Source organism: Erinaceus europaeus, chromosome 5 (genome assembly GCF_950295315.1).
Source record: "Erinaceus europaeus chromosome 5, mEriEur2.1, whole genome shotgun sequence".
Classification (NCBI taxonomy): domain Eukaryota; kingdom Metazoa; phylum Chordata; class Mammalia; order Eulipotyphla; family Erinaceidae; genus Erinaceus; species Erinaceus europaeus.
The window spans coordinates 68,177,517-68,200,859 of NC_080166.1; positions in this window are offsets into that span (position 1 = coordinate 68,177,517).

Genomic DNA, 23,343 nt, shown 5'->3' on the forward strand with positions numbered 1-23,343 from the left:
TTCACGTGTGGAATGACAACCCTTCAGCTTCATTACTCGGGTGAGACCTTTCCTTTTATAGTACACTCTAATTTCATCTCAGGTAGTTCACTTTCTAACAAAGTCCCATAACCTAGATATACACCAGTTTCTGTGAGAGAGAGCTTATGTGCACACGTATCCATAAACTACTGCAAAATATATACCTGAAAGCAGAAGTACACTAGAGTTTGCAGTGAGTACCTCCCTAACACTTCCTCTCCACTATTCCAAGCTTGGGATCCATGATTGCTCAACAAATTGTTCGGCTTCGTATGTTAACTCTCTTTTCAATCAACAGGTTCCAGATGCCACCAGGATGCTGGCCAGGCTTCCCTGGATTGAAGACCCCACCAATGTGTCCTAGACCTCAGCTTCCCCAGAGACACACCTTACTAGGGAAAGAGAGAGGCAGACTGGGAGTATGGACCGACCAGTCAACGTCCATGTTCAGTGGGGAAGCAATTACAGAAGCCAGACCTTCTACCTTCTGCATCCCTCAACCACCCTGGGTCCATGCTCCCAGAGGGCTAGAGAATGGGAAAGCTATCATGGGAGGGGGTGGGTTATGGAGATTGGGTGGTGGGAATTGTGTGGAGTTGACCCCTCCTACCTTATGTTTTTGTTCATTAATCCTTTCTTAAATAAAAATTTAAAAAAAAAAAGAATAGGAAACCCATCAGGGGAAGGGATGGGATACAGAGCCTTGGTGGTGGGAATTGTACCCCTCTTATCCTATGGTCTTATAAGTATAAATAAAATAAAATAAAATAAAATAAAATAAAATAAAATAAAATAAAATAAAATAAAATAAAATTTCTCCTAACACCCATATATATATATATATATATATATATATATATACATATATATATATACAGTCTCCATTACACATTTGTAATAACACATTGAACACTGTATAATTACTTGTTCTCATCATTATTAACTTAAAACAGTCATTATCATACAGTGTACCAGTGAATCTTCCATATTAGTCTGTAAGACCATTGATAGAAAGCTTTCTTAACTCTTCCTCTTTATTAATTTTGTTACATACAGTGAATCAAATCTAATAAATACTCAACAATATACCTGTAGAATGAATCAACTGCCTTTTTTGTGGCTTCTCTATAATTTTAGATAAAAATTATTTTAAAGTTATATATGAAACCATATATTAACTTAATATTTAAATACTTTAGTTATGGTGATTAACTGATATTTTGAACTACATAGGCAAGAAAATATACTTATTGAAATATACTCATCTCAAACTATCTAAAGTTATGCCTCTTCTTTCATCGTCTCTTAAAAAGTTATGTTTCATTTTCTCTTGAAAAGTTCTTTTTATTTTCATTGCAGTTATTTACTTATCAAATTTGATATCAAAATAAATATAAGTGCAGGATCATCTATCGTTGAAAATGTATAGCTCACTTTTAACTCACTTATTCAAACAACCCTTTCTCAGATAGTTTTTACTCAAAAGCATTATTCTATCTGTTAAGCAATTTTCTATTTATTGACAAGAATTTTCTCCATCAACAAAACTTTAGATACACTAAATAAATGTAAACACTTGTACACATTATCTAGGGACAAAAAGTGCTCCTTGATATTGAGCTCTTCTCTCAAACAGTGCATGTTTGCCTATATGTGTTTGTATGTGTCAGGAAATGAATTTAAAAACCAGATGAAAAAATAATTGGCAATTATTCATTACTCTAGATTTTACATAAAATGCTAATTTACCTAAATTCAGGGGGAAAAATTTCCCTAAGGCTATTTCAACTTCATTTAGTAAAATTGCCACTGTATTGTCCTCTTTTTAAAAATTTCTTTATTGGGGAATTAATGCTTTACATTCAACAATAAATACAATACTTTGTATATGCATAACATTTGCCAGATTTCCATATAACTAAACAACTCCCACTAGGTCCTCTGTCATCCTTCTTGGACCTGTATTCTCCCCCACCACCCATCTGTCATCCTTCTTGGACCTGTATTCTCTCCCCCCCCCCCACCTACACACCCCAGAGTCTTTTACTTTGGTGCAACATGCCAAATTCCAGTTCAGGTTCTACTTGTGTTTTCTCTTCTGATCTTGTTTTTCAACTTCTTTCTGAGAGTGAGATCATCCCATATTCATCCTTCTGTTTCTGACTTATTTCACTTAACATGAATTTTTCAAGGTCCATCCAAGATCAGCTGAAAACGGTGAAGTCACCATTTTTTAGGGCTGAGCAGTATTCCATTGTGTATCTATATCACAACTTGCTCAGCGACTCATCTGTTGTTAGACACCTGGGTTGCTTCCAGGTTTTGGCTATTACAAATTGTGCTGCTAAGAACATATGTGTACACAGATCATTTTGGATGGGTGTGTTGGGTTCCTTAGGATATAGCCCCAGGAGAGGAATTGCAGGATCATAGGGTAGGTCCATTTCTAGCCTTCTGAGAGTTCTCCAGACTGAGAGTTCTCCACAGAGGTTGGGCACACTTACATTCCCACCAACAGTGCAGGAGATTCCCTTGACCCCACAACCTCTTCAGCATTTGATGCTGTTACCTTTTCTGATGTATGACATTCTCATAGGAGTCAAGTGGTATCTCATTTTTCTATTTGCATTTCTCTGACAATCAAAGACTTGAAGCATTTTTTCATGCATTTCTTGGCCTTTTGGATCTCTTCTATGGTGAATATTCTGTCCATGTCCTCACCCCATTTTTAAATGGGGTGATTTGTTGTCTTGTTGTTGAGTTTGGCAAGCTCTTTATGTATTTTGGTTATTAGCCTCTTGTCTAATGTATGTCATGAAAAGATCATCTCCTATTCTGTGATGGGTCTCTTGGTTTGGGTAGTGGTTTCTTTTGCTGTGCAGAAGCTACGATTTGATGTTGTCCCATAGGCTTATGCGTGCTTTAGTCTTCTTTGTAATTTGATTCATTTCATTGATGATGTCTTTAAAATTTATGCAGAAAAGAGTTCTGCCAATATTTTCCTCTAAGTATCTGATAGTTTCTGGTCTAACATCCAAGTCCTTGACGCACTTGGAATTTACTTTTGTATTCGGTGAAATATAGTGGTTCAGTTTCATTCTTCTGCATCTTTCAACCCATTTAATCCAACACCATTTGTTGAAGAGACTCTGCTTTTCCTATTTAATAATCTGGGCACATTTGTCAAAGATTAGATGTCCATAGGTGTGGGGGCTTACTTCCAGATTCCCAATTCTATTCCACTGGTCAGTGTGTCTATTCATATTCTAGTACCAAGTAGTTTTGATGACAATGGCCCTGTAACACAATTTGAGGTCTGGGAGTGTGATTCCTCCAGTTCTATTCTTTCTTCTCAAGATTGTTTTGGCATTTCTAGTTCTTTTCTTATTCCATATAAGTATTTGTAGCATTTGTTCTATTCTACTAAAAAATGTGGTTGGGGTTTTTATGGGGATAGCATTAAATTTGTAGATGGCTCTGGGTAGTATATTCATTTTCTCTAGTAAAAGGAATAGATTTCTGGATTTCAACTTCTTCTAACTTAGTGTTTGCATAGAGGAATGCTACTGACTATTGAATGCTAATTTTGTAGCCTGACACCTTACTATATTGCCTAATGATTTCCAAAAGCTTATTGCTGGATTCCTTAGGTTTTTCTGTGTATACTATCATGTCATCTGCAAATAGGGAGAGTTTGACTTCTTCTCTTCCAGTCTGTATGCCTTTAATTCCTTGCTCCTGCCTGAGTGCTATGGCAAGAACTTCCAACACTATGTTGAATAGCAATGGTGATAGTGGGCAGCCCTGTCTAGTATCTATGAGTATGATGTTGGCTATATGCTTGCTACATATATACTCCACTATGTTCAGGAATTCTCCATGTATTCCCATTTTTTTGCAATTGGGCTGTTTATTTGTGGTTTTTCTTATTTCCTAGTGCATGCTTGTATGACTATGAACTTCCCTCTCAGTACTGCCTTAGCTGTGTCCCAAATATTTTGATACCTTGTGTCTTCATTTTCATTGCAATCTCAAAAAATGTTGATTTCTTCCTTTATTTCCTCTATGACCCAGTAGTTGTTAAGGAGTGTACTGCTGAGATTCCATATTTTGGGACTATTATTAATCTTTTGTTGATTGTTAAGTGTTAGTTTAATTACACTGTGGTCTGAGAAGATGCTTGGGATGATTTCAATGCTCTTGAATTTGCTGATTGCCGGCGCTCACGTGGAGTGGCTCCAACCGGGGGGCAGGGTAAGCCTCCAACCCTCCCTTACCAGCTCTAGTGACTGCATGAATTAGAAAAAGGTATCCAGAGATATTCTGGTACAAACATCCATTTATTTGGAGATAGGTACAGGATTTTATACTGAGTTAAACAAAGAACATTTTTCACATATGTCAGAAATTACAGGTTTCTTAAAGGTCAGGTTGCCCCCATGGTAGGGGGTTGGTATGATAAAAATTGATGAGATACATAAAGGTTAAGACAATTAGTTTACATGATGCAGCCAAGTTAATTACTCAAAGGTATTTGAGAAAAGCATAGGGGTTAAACCAGTAAGGTGTGGTAGAGAAGGAGAAAAACAAAACTTGATGTAAATTACAGATATCAAGGAACACAAGGAAATAGAATATGGGGTCTCACTGCCAGGTACTGGCAGGGGTGTATGATAGAGTGTGTTCTCCTATATGATCAAATGGTGAAGTTATGGTGAATGTGTGAACTTTGAATGAATTTTGAAGCAAGAAGCCACTTGGTCTGCTAGCAAGGGAATGAACTAACTATGAGAGGCAGTAGGCATTCTGTGAGCTTGAGAGACTAACAAGGAGAAACTGCATCTGGGAGACTTTTCCTCTTGGCTCATCTCTATAAGGAGAGAGGCTAATAAGTGGGGTGTCTTTCCAGACCTCCATCCAAGGATGGGAGCACTCCCCTAAGCTCTACCAAGCTTTCACATAGTCCCACAGTTGATGCTGTCCTTCTGGTCTAACATATGGTTTATCCTTGATAATGACACATGTGGACTTGAGAAAAATGTGTATTCCAGTTTCTTGGGATGAATGACTCTGAAAATGTCCAATAGTTCTAGTTTATCTATCTCTTCATTTAGCTCCCTTATGTCTTTATTGATTTTCTTCCTGGATGATCTGTCAAGTTGAGAGAGTGGGGTGTTGAAGTCCTCCTACTATGACTGTGTTGCTGTTAATATATTGCTGTAGCTCTTTCAGCAGATGTTTGATGTATTGAGATTGCTTCTCATTGGGTGCATAGATGTTAATAATTATTGTCATCTTGATTGACTAATCCACTGAGCATTAAGTATTGTCCACCCCTATCTTTTTTAATTTTATATATTTTAAAGTCTATCATGTCAGATATAAGAATAGCTGTTCCTGCCCTTTTTTGTGGGCCATTGGCTTGTATGATAGTTTTCCATCCTTTCAGTTTGAGTCTGTGTTTGTCTTGTTGAGTTAGGTGGGTTTCCTGTACACAGCATATTGTTGGGTTGTGTTTTCTGATCCATCTTCCTACTCTGTGTCTTTTAATAGGTGAATTCAGGCCATTGACATTTATTGATATCAAAGATTGAAGATACTTTAATGCCACTCTTGTAAAGTTTTAGAGTGTTCTGATATATGGCCTATTTATGTTGGTCTGACTGTTTATAGAAGACCTTTCAGAACTTCTTTAAGGGCAGGCTTGGTGATAGTTGATTCCTTCAACTGTTGCTTGTCTGAGAAAGTTTTTATGCCTCCATCTAGTCTGAATGACAGTCTAGCAGGATACATTACTCTTGGTTGAAAGCCTTTCTCATTGAGCACTCAATATATATCTTGCCATTCTTTTCTCACCTGTAGTGTTTGTGTGGAGAAGTCTGCTACATCTGCTGCTAGTTTTATGGGTATTCCTCTGTAGGTGACACTTTGTTTTCCTCTTGCAACCTTCAGGATCCTTTCTTTATCCTTATTCATTTCCATTCTAAATAAATGTTTTGGTGTCTTTAAGTTTGGGTTAATTCTGTTTGAGACCCTCTGGGCTTCTTGATCCGTTATGTCTTTGATGTTGTCTAGACTAGAGAAGTTCTCAGCTATTATGTCCTAAAGAATGCTTTCTTCCCTTCCCTCTCTTTCTTCCTGTGGTAAACCAATAATGCATATATTATTACTTTTGAAGTCATCTCATAGGTCTCTGTTGTTGTTTTCAGTATCTCTTAGTCTCTTTTTGAGATCTCTTACTTCTTTTTTAGTTGTCTCTAATTCGTCCTCGATCTTGCTAATTCTGTCAAATGCAAACATTTGTTCAACTTTCTATGTTTACTAGAGTCATCTGGGATGCTTTAAAACAATAGCAGTTTCTGGTAATCATTTTAAAAACTATAATTATTTAAATATGTCTGATGTAAGTATCTAGAATACATGATTTTAATAAATACTACAATATTCCTGGTTCAATTGAAAAACATATTCACACTTGGAAATATTGTTCATTTTATATATTTGAGCTTATGAAATGTACTGAATTAGTTATAACTGAGAGGCAGAAGGATGTTAAAATTGGAAAGGTTTCACTCCAACAGGTTAGTGGCTTAAAAAAATACATGGTATATATAAACACAATGGAATACTACTTAGCTGTTAAAATGATGAAATCATCTTCTTTGCATCATCATGGATAGAACTTGAAGATATAAAGTTAAACGAGATTAATCAAAGGAATAAGGAGAAATATTGAACGATCTTACAGAGTGGACAGAGAGGGAGAACACAAAGTGAAACATAGATTGGACAAGGTATATTGCATCAAAGCAAAGAACTCTGGGGAAGCAGGGGAGGGAGGAATGGAAGAGAACTTTGGGTCTAGTGCATAATGAAATTGCATCCATGTATCAATGAATACACTTTAAATTACTAACCCTCTCAATCAGAAAAAAATATATATAGAAAACAGACTACTAAAATCTATAATCGTTTTTCTCTTCTAACAACATTGAACTTGTAAAAAACAGTAAAAATTTATCTTTTGGGCTATGTGAGAGTTATGTTGGTTATCAATGGATGTTTGGGGCACAGAACTAATGGAGGTTGTTGTGTCATATACACATTACACATAGATTTGAAAATTATACACCTGAAAGCTTGTAATTTTGTAAAATATGGTTAGTAATAGAAGTAAAAGCAAAGAAGAGAATGTGTGTCTGTGTGTGTGTGTGTGTGTGTGTGTGTGTGTGTGTAGGATATTTGGTCCCATCATGTTACTAAATGAGGTTGTATTAGGAGAATATATTCCCTACTAATATTTATGAAACAGATTATAAACATACTCTCTAACTCTAAAGTTGATCCATAGCTTGTCCCTCTGCTAATCTCATTATTGTAGAGTGGTGCCTCAACTATTTTCATTCAAATTTTGATTTAGGATTTTTATGTTGGCAAAGCTGGTATCTCATACATACACACTTTTATTGCTCCCAGGCTGACTTTTCTCATTCAGGTAAAGAGACATCGAAAAAGAGGACAACAGAGAGGTAATGGAGCTTTTCTCAGTGTTCTGATCATTGATGCCAAGGCATAAAGATGGCGATATGCTCTTCCCAGGATAGATCTCTGCACACCACTCTCACCACCAACGTTAAGTCCTCTACACCCTGTGCACTGCTTATAGAAGTGCCAGGGACTGAACTTCAGCAAGTCGGGGTTCAGATATGAGAGAAGTCCCTCTAAATAACAACCATGCTATCTCCCTTGGCTGGAAACAATTAATTTTTTTAAGTATCTTCCTTACTTGAGAATGTTTAAGACCTCCAAGTTCTTTATATTTTCACAGAATTATGTGATGCATAAACCTGTTGTGATGAAAAACACAAAAAAGTGATATAGCTATCTTCATTGCTTTTTTCCCCATTTTATTAGATAGGACAGAGAATAATTGAGAGAGAAGTGGTAGACAGATATAGAAAGACACCTGTAGACCTGCTTCACTGCTTGTGAAGTGCCTCCCACTGCAAGTGTGAAGTGGGGGGCCAATCCTGGATTCTTCTTCGGGTCCTTCTGCATAGTGTGTGCACTATGTGTGTGTGCTTAACTGTGTGTGCCACAGCCCACCCCCTCTACTTTCATTCTTTCCTATAGTCAGTATATGCTTACTTACAAATTGATACTGATGGCATATTGGTTGTATTACAAACATGGAATAAAATTAACTGTTAGGTCAGTCCCAGACCTATAATGATAGGTTTCTTGCTACACAAACTCAGTTCTCATGAGATCCTATTTATAGTTATAAACAAACAGAATTAATTGTACTGCTTAGAAGTTATTTCTTTAGTTCAATCATATTCTAACTCACCACATAAATTTGGCATCAGATATAACTATGATGGGCCATTAAATCTTTGTAAAGAAAAAGAGAAACTCATAATCTTCAAAGTAAACAAAATAAAAAATTACTGTGTATGGGATAAATAATATTCCCAACACACTGATACAGTATTTAAAGATACAAGCCAGAGAAAAAGTGGGGGTTATTCAAGTGATAAACTAAAATGATACAGAAAAATTGATTTTAATAGTTGCAACAGTATAAAAGTATATTAGATAAATTTGACAGAATGAGCAATGCTAGAGCAATTCATGCCAATTTGTGCAGTGCTGAGATCTGAAGTAACATTTTATGCTTCACTGATTTGGGCTTTCAGCATCCATACTTAAAGCCTCCTAACTGAGAATGTTGTTGTGTTTTTTGTAGTGATAAATATCATTAATGAACTATATATACCTAAAATAACAATTGAATAGCTAATATGATATATATATGAAAATATCCATTATTTAATATTAATGAAACTTTAAATAAATTTATTAGTTATTTTTCTTTTTTTTACTTAATGAGAGAGGGGGCGGGAGACAGAGAGAGAACAGATTGTTCAGCTATGGCTTGTGGTGATGCTGGGAATTGAGCCTCAGACCTCAGAGACACAGGCATGAAAGTCTTTACATAACCATTTTTCTATCTCTCTAGATCTGTCTTTTTTTTTTCTTAAGGCATCAGAATAAAGAAAGATTATCATTCTTTATTTCTATTTGTTTTCCAAGTTAGAAATGGTAATTTCTCTCTTTAAAGAGAAAATGATACTAGTACATGTAAAGAAAACATCTTCAGAAAGTGAGCTATCATAAAGATGACCTCAAGAGTGCATTGATTTGAAATAAAAACAATATTGATGTCTGTGCAAAACTGAAATCATGAGGAGTTAAAAGGAGTATGTGGATCTTGGCTATGATGCAAATGCATATATTCTGAATAATTATAATGTCAGATCCTTAAAACACACACAGTCTTTTAAAACAGTGTTACTTCAATTACAAAAAAAGCAATAAGTCTATAAGTGAAATTTCTGAGTAAATTGTGCAATATTATACAAAATTCTACCTAGAAAGTTGAGGATTTTCAAAATAAAGTTAGTTTATATATGGCTAATTATGTCTTACAAAATGTTTTGATATATAGATTGACAAGCAAAAAATAACTGTATAGATTTAGATATGTATATAAAAATCTAAATAATTTCCATTACTTATATGTAATTTTAACCACCAACAAATTTGACCTTTTGTATAAAATCACTAGAGTTAGATATCATGCTAGCCAGCTAATACATTTCTATAATTATAAGCCTCAATGAATGATGATACTTTTAATTCACAGAAGCACTCTAATCAATGTTATAATAGAATGTAATTATAATTATCTTTCACATTAACCACTGTATCTTGGTCCCTGGATAACACTTCATAAATGGCCTTCTCTTTTCTCAACTATCCCTGACAGAAATATATTGGCAATCTATTATTAAAGAAAAGACCATATAACCTAAATTCATTAAGCCCACATAAGGTCATAAGAAAGACATAAAAGTAGGCATTCATGAATTTAGTGTGAGTTCTTGGAAATAGATAAACATACTTTACTATTCACTAATGTAAAGAAATGACTTCCATTCTATGGAATATGTTCATTAAAATTTAAATGGCTAATGCAGATATAATCCTTGTGAAACACTTGAGGACATCAAGGATCAATTTAATTAAACATAAAAAATCTAATATCTCTAACATCTTATATCTTAGTTGTAGAATTAGGAATATATGAATGTGAGACAAAAGGAGGAAGAATAAAATAAGTATAAGGAAATATTGAAAGAAGTGATTATACAAACAATTCTTTTTCAGACAAAAAAAAAACAAACAAAAAACTATTATATAGGGTCAGGTAGTGGCATTCTAGGTAAGTTCACATGTTACCATCATTATGTATTGGGTTCAAGTCCCTGAAAAGGAAAAGCTTTATAAGTGGTGAAACAGTACTACAGCTGTCTATCTCTCTATACCTCTTCCTTCTCAATTTCTCCTAAAGCTAGAGTTAAAAAATCTCTTCCCTGATCCAGCTTTCTGGTCTTTTTTCCAGCCATGACATCATCTCCCCAGACAATAACGTAGATCCATCTGCATATCAGATGTCAGGCTCAGGGGAAAGAAAAAAAAACAACAAAAAACTAGTATAGTCGTGAGCTCTTTGGAATATAACTTAAATAGAACTACTAACTATCTACAAAATGGAGTACCCCTCCAATTCTTCATATGAACTATTCTAGCCTTTAGTTTTATGGTTAGTCAACAATTTGTTTGGCAACCAGACTTCCCTGGGAAGATGACCCTCACCAACATGTCCTGGAGCCCAGAATCCCATCCAGTTCCCAGAACCCCACCCCACTAGGGAAAGAGAGAGAGAGACAGGCTGAGTATGGATCGACCTGCCAATGCTCATGTTCAGCAGGGAAGCAATTACAGAAGCCAGACCTTCCACCTTCTGCACGCCCATAATGACCCTGGGTCCATACTCTCAGAGGGTTAAAGAATAGGAAAGCTATCAGGGGAGGGGATGGAATATGGAGTTCTGGTGGTGGGAATTGTGTGGAGTTGTACCCCTCTTATCCTATTTTTTTTTGTCAGTGTTTCCTGTTTATAAATAAATTTTTAAAGCCTTTTAAGATATTAAAAAAAAAACCCTGTATGCTGTTATGAAGGTTATTGGATTTCCATAATCTATTTTTCCTAAAAACTATCAACGCTATTTTATAATAACTATCTTCTTCTTCTAGCGTTTGCCCTTCTTCCGTAGCCAGTCAACAGCGTCAGGTTGAGCCTGATGTCTGCTTGTTACTGGCTTTGAAAGTGACTGGGATCCATGTGGATTCAGTCGGCTAGGAAGGATCGTCAGTTTCCCCAATAAATGGGTACTCACGGGATGCACCACGAGAAGGTTGATCCAATGCATCCCAATAACTATCTGATGGGCCTAGATACCTCTCTCCATTATCAGTCAGTACTTCCAACAGAAATGTCATCATAAGCCCTCTTGAGGGCCTTCAAGAACCTTGCTCTCACTATAAAGCAGCAAGTGAGGCTGGGCTACCCTGACCTGTCACTTAAAGAAGTCTGGTCCTGAAATGAGTGCCTGCAATATTACCAGCTGTGGCCATGAACTGTGAGCTGAGACCAATAGAGACTCAGAGATGTGCTAAAAATATTTTTTTTATATATGGGCCCAGCGTCAGGTGAGAGAGGTAAGCAGTTTATTTTATTCATGATATTCTTTTTCAAGAATGGAGGCTACTATTGGCTCTAATACAACATTTCTAGTCCCTTTCTCTACTCTGACACCATCTTCTCAGAAAATATTTCATTCAACTCTACAGCCCTATCCCACTAGGGAAAAATGTCTATGTTCCCCAGCGGTGGAACATAGCGGCACACCCGCCATGGCCTGTTCGATAGCGATTGAGGAGAGCCCAGTCATAACGTGCTAGGTCAAAGCCGGATTGATGCTTGCAGGGGTCTGTGATGAGGTGTTTGTTCTTTACCTCAGCTGACTGCCAACTCTGTTTCCAAGAGTCTGGAACAGAGAAGTTCAGTGTAGGTGTAGGGGACCAGATTGGATGACGAAACGTCAAGCGTTGGACAGGGTGGGCGAAGATATCCGCGTATATTGGCAGGTCCGGTCGAGCGTAGACGTGAGAAATGAACTTAGATGATGCCGCATCCCGATGAATATCTGGCAGGGCGATGTTGCTAAGAACTGGCAGCCATGGAACCGGGGTGGAATGGATGGTTCCAGAAATTATCCTCATGGAGGAGTGTAATTTGGAATTGACCGAGTGGATATGGGGGCTACGGAACCATACTGGGGCACAGTATTCTGCAGTGGAATAGCATAATGCCAGAGATGATGATCGTAGTGTGGAAGCGCTCGCGCCCCATGAAGAGCTGGCCAGTCTTGCAGTGATGTTATTCCTCGTGCCCACCTATGTTGCAGTTTTTATGATATGTTGGTGAAATGACAGGGTGCGATCGAGAGTAACGCCAAGATAGACTGACTGGGCTTCATGCCGATTCTTGTATCGTCAAGCTGCACATTAAGCTCACTCGAGGCCGAGGCATGGTGTAGATGGAAAACAGATGATACCATTTTTGCAGTGCTAGGGATTAGTCGCCATTTTTTACAGTAATCAGATATCAGAGACATGACTTTCGTGAGTGTTTCCTAGAGGATGTCGAACTTGTATGCCTGAGTTGTACAGCAGATGTCATTGGCGTAGATGAATTTCCTTGAGGAAGTTTCTGGGAGGTCATTGATGTAAATATTAAATAGCATATAAGCCAAAACAGAGCCCTGGGGGAGGCCACTTGAGACAAGTCTCCATCTGCTAGACTTGTCACCCAGATGCACCCGGAATCTTCTGTTTTGGAGAAGAAACGATATAGTGTTGGCCACCCATGGAGGCAGGCATCTTGAGATCTTGACTAGGAGACCACGGTGCGAGACCGTGTCATAGGCTGCTGTGAGATCAACAAAGACAGCACCTGTATTTAAATTCTTTTGTTTGTTGTTGTTGTTTATATTAGTGCACTTTTCTTTTTTTATTTAAATTTTTTATTTAAGAAAAGATTAATGAACAAAAACATAAGGCAGGAGGGGTACAACTCCACACAATTCCCACCACCCAATCCCCATAACCCACCCCCTTCCCTGATAGCTTTCCCATTCTCTATCCCTCTGGGAACATGGACCCAGGGTCATTGTGGGTTGCAGAAGGTAGAAGGTCTGGCTTCTGTAATTGCTTCCCCACTGAACATGGACGTTGACTGGTCGGTCCATACTCCCAGTCTGCCTCTCTCTTTCCCTAGTAAGGTGTGTCTCTGGGGAAGCTGAGCTCCAGGACACATTGGTGGGGTCTTCAATCCAGGGAAGCCTTGCCAGCATCCTGGTGGCATCTGGAACCTGTTGATTGAAAAGAGAGTTAACATACGAAGCCAAACAATTTGTTGAGCAATCATGGCTCCCAAGCTTGGAATAGTGGAGAAGAAGTGTTAGGGAGGTACTCACTGCAAACTCTAGTGTACTACTGCTTTCAGGTATATATTTTGCAGTAGTTTATGGGTACGTGTGAACATAAGCTCTCTCTCACAGAAACTGGTGTATATCTAGGTTATGGGACTTTGTTAGAAAGTGAACTACCTGAGATGAAATTAGAGTGTACTATAAAAGGAAAGGTCTCACCCGAGTAATGAAGCTGAAGGGTTGTCATTCCACACGTGAAGTCTCTGGACACAGTCTGAGGTGAAACATGTTGAGGTGGCAATCGTTGCGTTGGTTAGGTTGTGATCGGCAGATGCAATGTTATTTGGTTTGGATTGGGAGATGCACACGGGAAAGTGGGCCCTATCCAAGGGTTCCAGGACTGGGGGAAGTAGGGGCTCTATAGTGGAGATGTGAGGTTCCTGCTGTCTTAGGGTTCAAAAAGACAATCGATAGTTAATGTTATCATCACATTATTTGGTAATTGGGTTAACTTTGAAAAGTCCTTTTGTTATGGTTTGCTGTACAGTATCCAGTATCTTGTATATAGCTGTGCTATTGGATGCTTCTAATCTACTTGGTCTAGGCTTTTGAGAGAGTCCGCATATCAAATACACAGCCTATATATTAAAAGGATTCAGTTTGTGTTTTGAGAAACTTTGAGACATACAATTGATTTTCCCCCTCTCATATTAATTAACCACTGATTTATATGTCTACATTTTGCTAGGAGTGTACATAAACACCATTCCCACCACCAAAAGACTGTGACCCATACCTCCCGCCCACTCTCACACCACACTGGCCCAGGAAGCTGCATGTCTACCCCTCACCACTGGGGTTTGACTTTGGTGACCTACTTACAATTTGATCAGGTCCTGCTTTTAGTTTCTCTTTCAGATTTTCTTAATCAACTTCTGATGGTGAGTGGGATCATCCCATACTCATCTTTATCTTTCTGACTTAGCTCACTTAACATAATTCCTTCTAGCTCTGTCCATGATGGGTCAGAGGAGGTGGGTTCATTGTTCTTGATAGCTGCGTAGTATTCCATTGTGTATATATACCACAGCTTTCTCAGCCACTCATCTGTTGTTGGGCACCTGGGTTGCTTCCAGGTTTTAGCTATTATTAATTGTGCTGCTGTGAACATAGGAGTACATACCTCTTTTTGGTTGGGTGTTATGGAGTCCTTGGGGTATAACCCCAGGAGAGGAATTACTGGATCATATGGAAGGTCCATGTCTAGCCTTCTGAGAGTTTTCCAGACTACTCTCCACAGATTCTGTAGCAATTTACATTCCCACGAGCAATGTAAAAGGGTTCCTCTGTCCCCACATCCTCTCCAGGATTTGTTGCTGCTGTCCTTTTTGATGTATGCCATTCTTACAGGAGTGAGGTGGTATCTTAGTGTTGTCTTAATTTGCATTTCTCTGACAATCAGTGACCTAGAGCAGTTTTTCATATGTTTGTTAGCCTTTTGGATCTCCTCTGAGGTGACTGTTTTGTTCATATCCTCTGCCCATTTTTGGATGGGGTCATTTGCTTTTTTGTTGCTAAGTTTGCTGAGCTCTTTATATATTTTGGTGATTAGTTTCTTGTCTGATGTCTGGCATGTGAAGATCTTCTCCCATTCTGTGAGGGGTCTCTCTGTTTGTTTAATAGTTTCTTTGGATGTGCAGAAGCTTTTCAACTTGATGTAGTCCCATTGGTTTGTTTCTGCTTTAGTCTTCCTTGCAATTGGGTTTGATTCATGAAAGATGTCCTTGAGGTGTAGGTGGGAAAGTGTTTTACCAATGTTTTCCTCTAAGTATTTGATTGTTTCTGGTCTGACATCTAGGTCTTTGATCCATTTGGAGTTGATTTTTGTTTCTGGTGTGATAAAGTGGTTCAATTTCATTCTTCTGCATGTTACAAACCAGTTTTCCCAGCACCATTTATTGAAGAGAGCCTCCTTTTTCCATTTAATCCTTTGGGCCCCCTTATCAAAGATTAGATGCCCATAGGTGTTGGGATTTACTTCTGGGCTTTCAATTCTGTTCCACTGGTCTGTGTGCCTATTTTTGTTCCAGTACCATGCTGTTTTGATGATGATGGATTTATAATATAGTTTAAGGTGTAAGAGTGTGATGCCTCCATTTCTGTTTCTTTTCATTAAGATGGTTTTGGCAATTCTAGGTGTTTTCAGGTTCCAGATAAATGATTGTAGTGTTTGTACTATTCTCTTAAAGAAGCTTGGTGGAACTTTGATGGGTATTGCATTAAATTTATATATGGCTCTGGGGAGAATATTCATTTTGATGATATTTATTCTTGCAATCCATGAGCATGGGATATCTTTCCATTTCTTGGTATCAGTTTCTATTTCCTTGAGTAGCGACTCATAGTTTTCAGCATACAAGTCTTTCACTTCTTTGGTCAACTTTATTCCTAGGTATTTGATTGATTTTGCTGAAACAGTAAATGGGAGTGATTTCTGGATGTCGTCTTCTTCAGATTTAGTGTTTGCATAAAGAAATGCCACTGATTTTTGTACATTGATTTTGTAGCCTGATACCTTGCTATATTGCCTAATAACTTCCAGTAGTTTTCTGATGGATTCTTTAGGTCTTTCTATGTATACTATCATATCATCAGCAAATAGTGAGAGCTTGACTTCTTCCCTTCCAATCTGTATTCCTTTGATTTCTTTCTCTTGCCTGATTGCTGTGGCAAGAACTTCCAATACTATGTTGAAGAGTAACGGTGACAGTGGACATCCCTGTCTAGTCCCCAATCTGAGGCGGAATGCTTTCAGCTTCTGTCCATTGAGTATGATGTTGGCTGTAGGTTTGATATATATAGACTCCACTATCTTGAGGAATTTCCCATCTATTCCCATTTTTTGTAGAGTTTTGAGCATGAATGGGTGTTGGATTTTGTCAAAGGCTTTCTCTGCATCTATTGAGATAATCATGTGGTTTTTGGCATTGCTTTTATTGATGTGGTGAATGACATTGATTGACTTACAGATGTTGAACCAGCCTTGCATTCCTGGGATGAATCCCACTTGGTCATGAAGAACAATCGTTTTGATATGTAGCTGTATCCGGTTGGCCAAGATCTTGTTTAATATTTTGGCATCTATGTTCATCAGAGATATTGGTCTGTAGTTTTCCTTTTTTGTTCTGTCCCTATCAGCTTTTGGTATCAGAGTGATGTTGCCTTCATAGAAGGTGGAAGGGAGTATTCCTGTTTCTTCAATCTTATGGAAAAGCTTAAGAAGTATGGGTATTAGCTGTTTCCAGAAAGTTTTGTAGAATTCGTTTGTGAAGCCATCTGGTCCAGGACTTTTGTTGTTGGGGAGATTCTTAATAATGGTTTCAATTTCTTTGTCTGTGATTGGTGCATTTAGATTTTGTAGTTCTTCTTGGTTCATTTTGCATAGGTTTCTAGGAATTGTTCCATTTCTTCCAGATTCTCCTGCTTGGTGGCATATAGTTCTTTATAGAAGTTTCTCAGGATTCTCTGGATTTTTGTGGTGTCAGTTGTTATATCTCCTGCATCGTTTACAATTCTATTAATTTGAGTCTTCTCTCTTTTTTGTTTGGTGAGTCTGGCTAGGGGTTTGTCAATTTTGTTTAATCTTTCAAAGAACCAACATTTGGCTTCATTGATCTTTTGTATGGTTCTTTTATTTTCGATGTTGTTGATTTCTGCTCTAACTTTAGTGATTTCTGTCCTTCTGGTTGCTTTAGGGTTTCTTTGTTCCTCTTCCTCTAAGTCCTTGAGGTGTGTAGTAAGGTCGTTCATTTGAGCTTCTTCTTGGTGTTTAATATGTGATTGTATGGCCATAAGTTTCCCTCTCAGTACTGCTTTAGCTGTGTCCCAAATATTTTGATAGGTTGTGTCTTCATTTTCATTTGTTTCCAGAAACATTTGAATTTCCTGTTTGAGTGAGTCTCTGACCCAGTGGTTCTTAAGGAGCATTTTGTTTAGTTTTCAAATTCTGTGTCTTTTAATAATTTTTTGTTTGTTGTTAAATGTTAGTTTTACTCCACTGTGGTCTGAGAAGATACTTGGGATGATTTCAATGCTCTTGAATTTATTGATGATGTCTTTGGGGCCTAACATGTGGTCTATCCTTGAGTATTTGTTATGTGGGAAACAAAGGTGTATTCCAGTTTTTTGGCGTGGAGGAGTCTGAAAATGTCCAAGAGGTCTAGTCTGTCGATCTCTTCATTCAATTCTCTTGTATCTTTATTGGTTCTCTGCTTTGTTGATCTGTCTAAGTGTGAAAGTGGAGTATTGAAGTCTCCCACTATTATTGTATTACTATTGATGTATTTTTGAAATTCTTTCAGTAGATGCTTAATGTATTTAGATGGTCCCTCGTTGGGTGCATAGATGTTAATAATTGTTAAGTCTTCTTGGCTGATTGATCCTCTAATCATTATATAATGTCCTTGCCTATCTTTTACTACTTTATTTAATTTAAAATCTATCGTATCTGAGATGAAAATGGCTGTTCCTGCTTTTTTGTGTGGTCCGTTACCCTGTATGATAGTTTTCCATCCTTTCACTTTAAGTCTATGTTTATCTTGTTGTGACAGATGGGATTCTTGCAAGCAGCATATGGTTGGGTTATGTTTTCTGATCCATCCCCCAACCCTGTGCCTTTTGATGGGTGAGTTTAAGCCATTGATTTTTATTGACATTATGGATTTAATGTATTGTAGTGCCATTGTTCTAAAAAAAATTGTTTGCTCTGATATATTGCAAGTATTATAGTGATGTTCTTGTTTATAAGAGGTCTTTTAGTACCTCTTTCAGGGCCAGCTTGGTGATGGTTGCCTCCTTTAACTGTTGTTTATCTAAGAAGGTTTTGATCCCTCAATCTAGTTTGAATGAAAGTCTAGCAGGATATATTATCCTTGGTTGAAACCCTTTTTCATTCAGGGCTCGATAGATATCTTGCCACTCCCTTCTGGCTTTTAGAGTTTGAGTGGAGAAGTCTGCAGATAATCTTATGGGTTTTCCCCTGTATGTGACTTTTTGTTTCTCTCTTGCAGCCTTTAGGATCCTTTCTTTATCCTTACTTCTTCTCATTGTGATGTGTCTTGGTGTCTTCAGGTCTGGGTTGATTCTGTTTGGTGCTCTCTGGGCCTCTTGAACCTTGATATCCTTTCTGTTATTCATGTCTGGGAAATTTTCTTGTATTATTTCCTCTAGAATATTTGCTTCCCCTTCCTCTCTTTCTTCCTCTGGCAGGCCAATTATATGAATGTTACTTCTCTTGAGATCATCTCATATGTCTCTGTTGTTGTTTACAGTGCCTCTCAATCTCTTTTTAAGCTCTTTCACCTCTTTCTTCGTTTTCTCTAACTCATCCTCTGTCTGACTAATTCTGTTTTCTGCTTCTATTAGTCTGCTTTCCCTTGCCTCAGCTTCTTTCTTCATTACAGCTATTTCAGCTTTCAGTTCTCTAATTGCCTCAAGATAATCAGTATTTTCCTTGGGGGCCTCAACTGTTGTTTCCCTAATACTGCCATTCCTCTCCTCCAATGTTGTTTTCATTTCTGTGATTAATAAGTTTATTATTGCTTGCATACATTTCTTATCTATGGTTACTTGTGGCTTATTTGTAGTTTCTTCTGGGCTCTTGTCTTCATTCATTGGAGTAGCAGTTTTATTTGTTTTTGGTCTACCCATTTTTTTATTTATGTGTTTCTTTCTTCTTTTTTTATGCTCTGTTGTTCCTCATTTGTTGTGTCTTGAGTACAAGTAACACTGTAATAAATACCCTTATGACAATTGCACTCACCAACCTCTGCAATTACAGTAGCAACTGAAGTAAGTTTTGAAGTAGTTTAATCGTTATCATTTAGCCAAACAATTTCTCCAGTCCATGAAAAAATAGTAACCAAATCCCAGTGAAGAAAGAGAAAAGAAAGAGAGGATAGCAAGAATAGACTGTTATGCAAATCTACTATCCACCATATATTCTAGGGGTAACAAGAGGGGAAAGGGAACTAGAGCAGAGATACACACATAGAGAGTCCACTCTGAGTCAGATTTCTTCCCCAAAGTAATTCACAAATTCAGAAAGGCAGAGAAGAAGGAAGAAGTGTATGACAAGATTAAAAAAGAGAGAGAGAGAGATAAGAGAGAGAAAAGGGAGAAGATAAGAAAAAGAGTTGTAATTAAAGAGCAGTGCAAGGAACTTCCCAAATGTGTATCAGTGATTTCAAAAAAGCACCCTGTTTGGTGGTGTGGGGTATCCTGCTAGGAGCTGGTCCCCTGGGACTGCTTATGGTGTGGGGGGGGAGGCGGTATGCTTGAAAATTAAAAGGAATAAAAAAGAATTTTTTCCCCTACTCTAATTCTTAACCCAAATTAATTTATAGTCATCTCCTTGTCACTGCTATGACACCTTATTGGCTGGCCTGCTAAAGGCAGAAAATCCTATTGTTTCCAGGGGATGTGTTTGGAGCTCAGCGGCTAGCAGCTTCTCAGTCTGCCATCTTCCGGGAAACCCCCCCTCCAGACTTTTTTAAAGGATTTCCCGAAAATGAAAACTAGCTCCAAGTCCTTTGATCCAATGAGAGCTATACTTAAGAAGTCTTTGGATCTGCCCTCAGGGTCGCGGTGGTCCCTGGAGACTCCCAAGAGAAAGCCCCGAGCTATAGTGCTCCCTCCGGGTCCTCTGCCGGCTGCCCAGCAGCACTCAGCGGAGGAGCCGCCTTCCCGGGCGGAGGACAATGCCCGGCCCACCCGCCTTGCCAGCGCCACCTGGGAAGTCTAGAGCAGCCAGCCCGCTAGTCCGTGCCACCTTTACTCTAATTCTTAACCCAAATTAAATTATAGTCACGTCTTTGGTGACTATATTTATTGACTGGCCTGCTAAAGGCAGAAAATCCTACCGTTTCCAGATGTGATCAGAGCACACGCTGCTAGCAGCTTCTCAGTCTGCCATCTTCTTCCATTAGTGCCCGTCTTTAAATTCTTCTGGAATCCATTTTCAATGCAAGTTGAGAGGGCCAGGTTTGTTCTCTGGTAGATCTTCCTGGGCGGAAACCAGCTTGGGTGGGTGATAGGAATTTCTCTGTAAGAGGAGAAATACGTGACAGAAGCAGCCTCTCAAGGAGTTTGTAACACATGGAGAGGAGAGAAATTGGTCTATAGCTGGTGGCCAGTGTTGGGTCTTTCTTTGGTTTCAAAACTGCTATTATCTTGGCACGACGCCAAATTTTGGGCATAGATTCGGATTCCAAGATGTGGAACAGGAATGTAGTGAGCCACTTCTTTGCCGCAGGGCCCAAGTTAAGGATGAGTTCTGGGGTGATGTTATCATAGCCAGCATCCATACCCGGTTTAACCCTCTTCAAAGCATCTTCCAGTTCAGACAGTGTGAAGGGAGAGAGTTTTGGAGATGGACAAGATAAACGGAAGTGGGATGACCACTCATGGGAAATTTCTCTTTTCTAGACTGGGTCAATCTTAGCACGTCCAACTTGAGTTAGGTGACTGGCCACTGAGTTTGGAGATACGGGAGGATGGGAGATGGGAGAGGGTTGGCTACCGGCACCCAGACTATGAAGAAGCTTCCAGGCCTTCCTACTTGAGTGGGTGAAGTTCAGATTTTCCTTGAGTTGTTGCTAGCGGGCTTGGTGTGCTGCATCCAGGGAGGCAATGAGATGGTCAGCCACATCTGGGTCCCCCGACTTATCATACTGCTTTAGTAGTTGCTTGCATTCAGCATCAAGACAAGGCATATAGTTAGCACGTCTCCCACGAGGAATAGCTTGGGAAGCTGCTTTGAAGATGGCTTGGAAGAAGCACCTGTAGGAATCTTCAGAGGGGATAGAGTTAATTGGAATTGCAGGAATAGATTTGTTGGTAAGATCACTGAACAGACGCCAGTTTCCCTCCTGGGAGAGTGTCATACATCAGAAAGGAAAGTAACAACAAATGCTGAAGAGGTTCCCAGGGTAAGAGAATGCTACTGCACTGCTGGTGGGAATGTAAATTGGTCCAACCCCTGTGGAGAGCAGTCTGAAGAACTCTTAGCAGGATAGAATTGGATCTACTCTATGGCCCTGCAATTCCTCTCCTGGTGTTATATCCTAAGTAAACAAAGACATCTATTGAAAAAGACGTGTGTATACCTATATTCATAGCCACACAATTTGTAATAGCCAAAACCTGGAAGTAACTTAGTTTTCCAACAACAGATGAGTGGCTAAGAAAGTTGTGACTATATATATATATGTATATATGTATATATATATATATTTATATATATACATATATATACATATATATGAATGACATATATGCATATATATTACACATATATGCATATATATTACACATATATGCGTATATATCACACACACACATATATATATATATGTATATATATATATATAGTATAATACTACTCAGCTATTAAGAATAAGGAATTCACCTTCTTCACCTTATCTTGAATGGAGCTTGCAGGAATATTAAGTGAGATAAGCCAGAGAGAGGGGGATGAAGATGCAATGATCTTACTTATGGACAGAAGTTGAGGAATAAGAACAGAAATGGGGCACATAGTGAAACTTGGATTGGGCTTGGTGTATTGCACCAAAGTAAAGAACTTTGAGGTTGGGGGAAGGGGGCTTTCAGGTCCTGTTGTATGATAGCAAAGCAAGACCTAGGCTTGGGTTGAGAGTATTTTGCAGGAAACTGAGATATTTTACACATATACCAACAACTGTATCTACTGAAAATTATTAATTCCCCAATGATATATATATATATATAACTATATTAAAATGTTTATACTACATATAGATATTTTATATAAATATTTATTATTTATATAAAATATCTAAAATTCCTGCTTTCTTTTCTATGCATTAATATTTATTTACTCAGCATTTCAGCTTTTTTAACTTGATATTTTATATGTCTTTGTGTATAAATTAATGGCATTCTACTTCTTAGCAAGTACCCTACATCTATTTTATTCCCATTTTAGTTGTAGAGTTTGGTAAGCATATTAACTAACATCTATGATATTTAATTTTTTTTTTTACTTAGTTTTGGAAGTTGGTAGGTATCTAGGAAATCATCCATTTCTTCCAGGTTCTCTAGCTTGGTGGCATATAGTTGTTCATTGAAGCCTTACATGATATGTTGAATTTCTGCAGTGTTTGTTGTGATATCTCCTCTTTCATTTACTATCCGATTTATTTGGGTCTTCTACCTTTTTTGTTTTGTGAGTCTGGCTAAAGGTTTGTCGATTTTGTTTACTCTTTCAAAGAACCAACATTTACTTTCGTTGATCTTTTGTATGGTTTTCCTATTTTCAATGTTATTTATTTCTGCCCTAACTTTAGTGATTTCTGTCCTTCTGGTTGCTTTAGGGTCCCTTCGTTGTTCTTTTTCTAGGTCTTTATGATGTGCAATCAGGCTGTTTATTTGTGCTTTTTCTTGTTTCCTAATGTGTGCTTGTATATCTATGAACTTCCCTCTTATGACTGCTTTAGCTGTGTCCTAAATATTTTGATAGCTTGTGTCTCATTTTCATTGAACTCTCGAGACATTTTGATTTCTTCCTTGATTTCCTCTTTGACCCAGAAGTTGTTAAGAAGTGTACTGTTGAGCTTCCACATTTTGGCACTGTTACTAATCTTTTGTTGATTATTAAGTGTTAGTTTAATTCCACTGTGGTCTAAGAAGATGCTTGGGATGATTTCAATGCTCTTGAATTGGCTAATGCTGTCTTTGTGGCCTAACATATGGTCTATCCTTGAGAATGACCCATGTGGATTTGAATGTGTATTCCAGTTTCTTGGGATGAATGACTCTGAAAATGTCCAATAGTTCTAGTTTATCTATCTCTTCATTTAGCTCCCTTATCTCTTTATTGA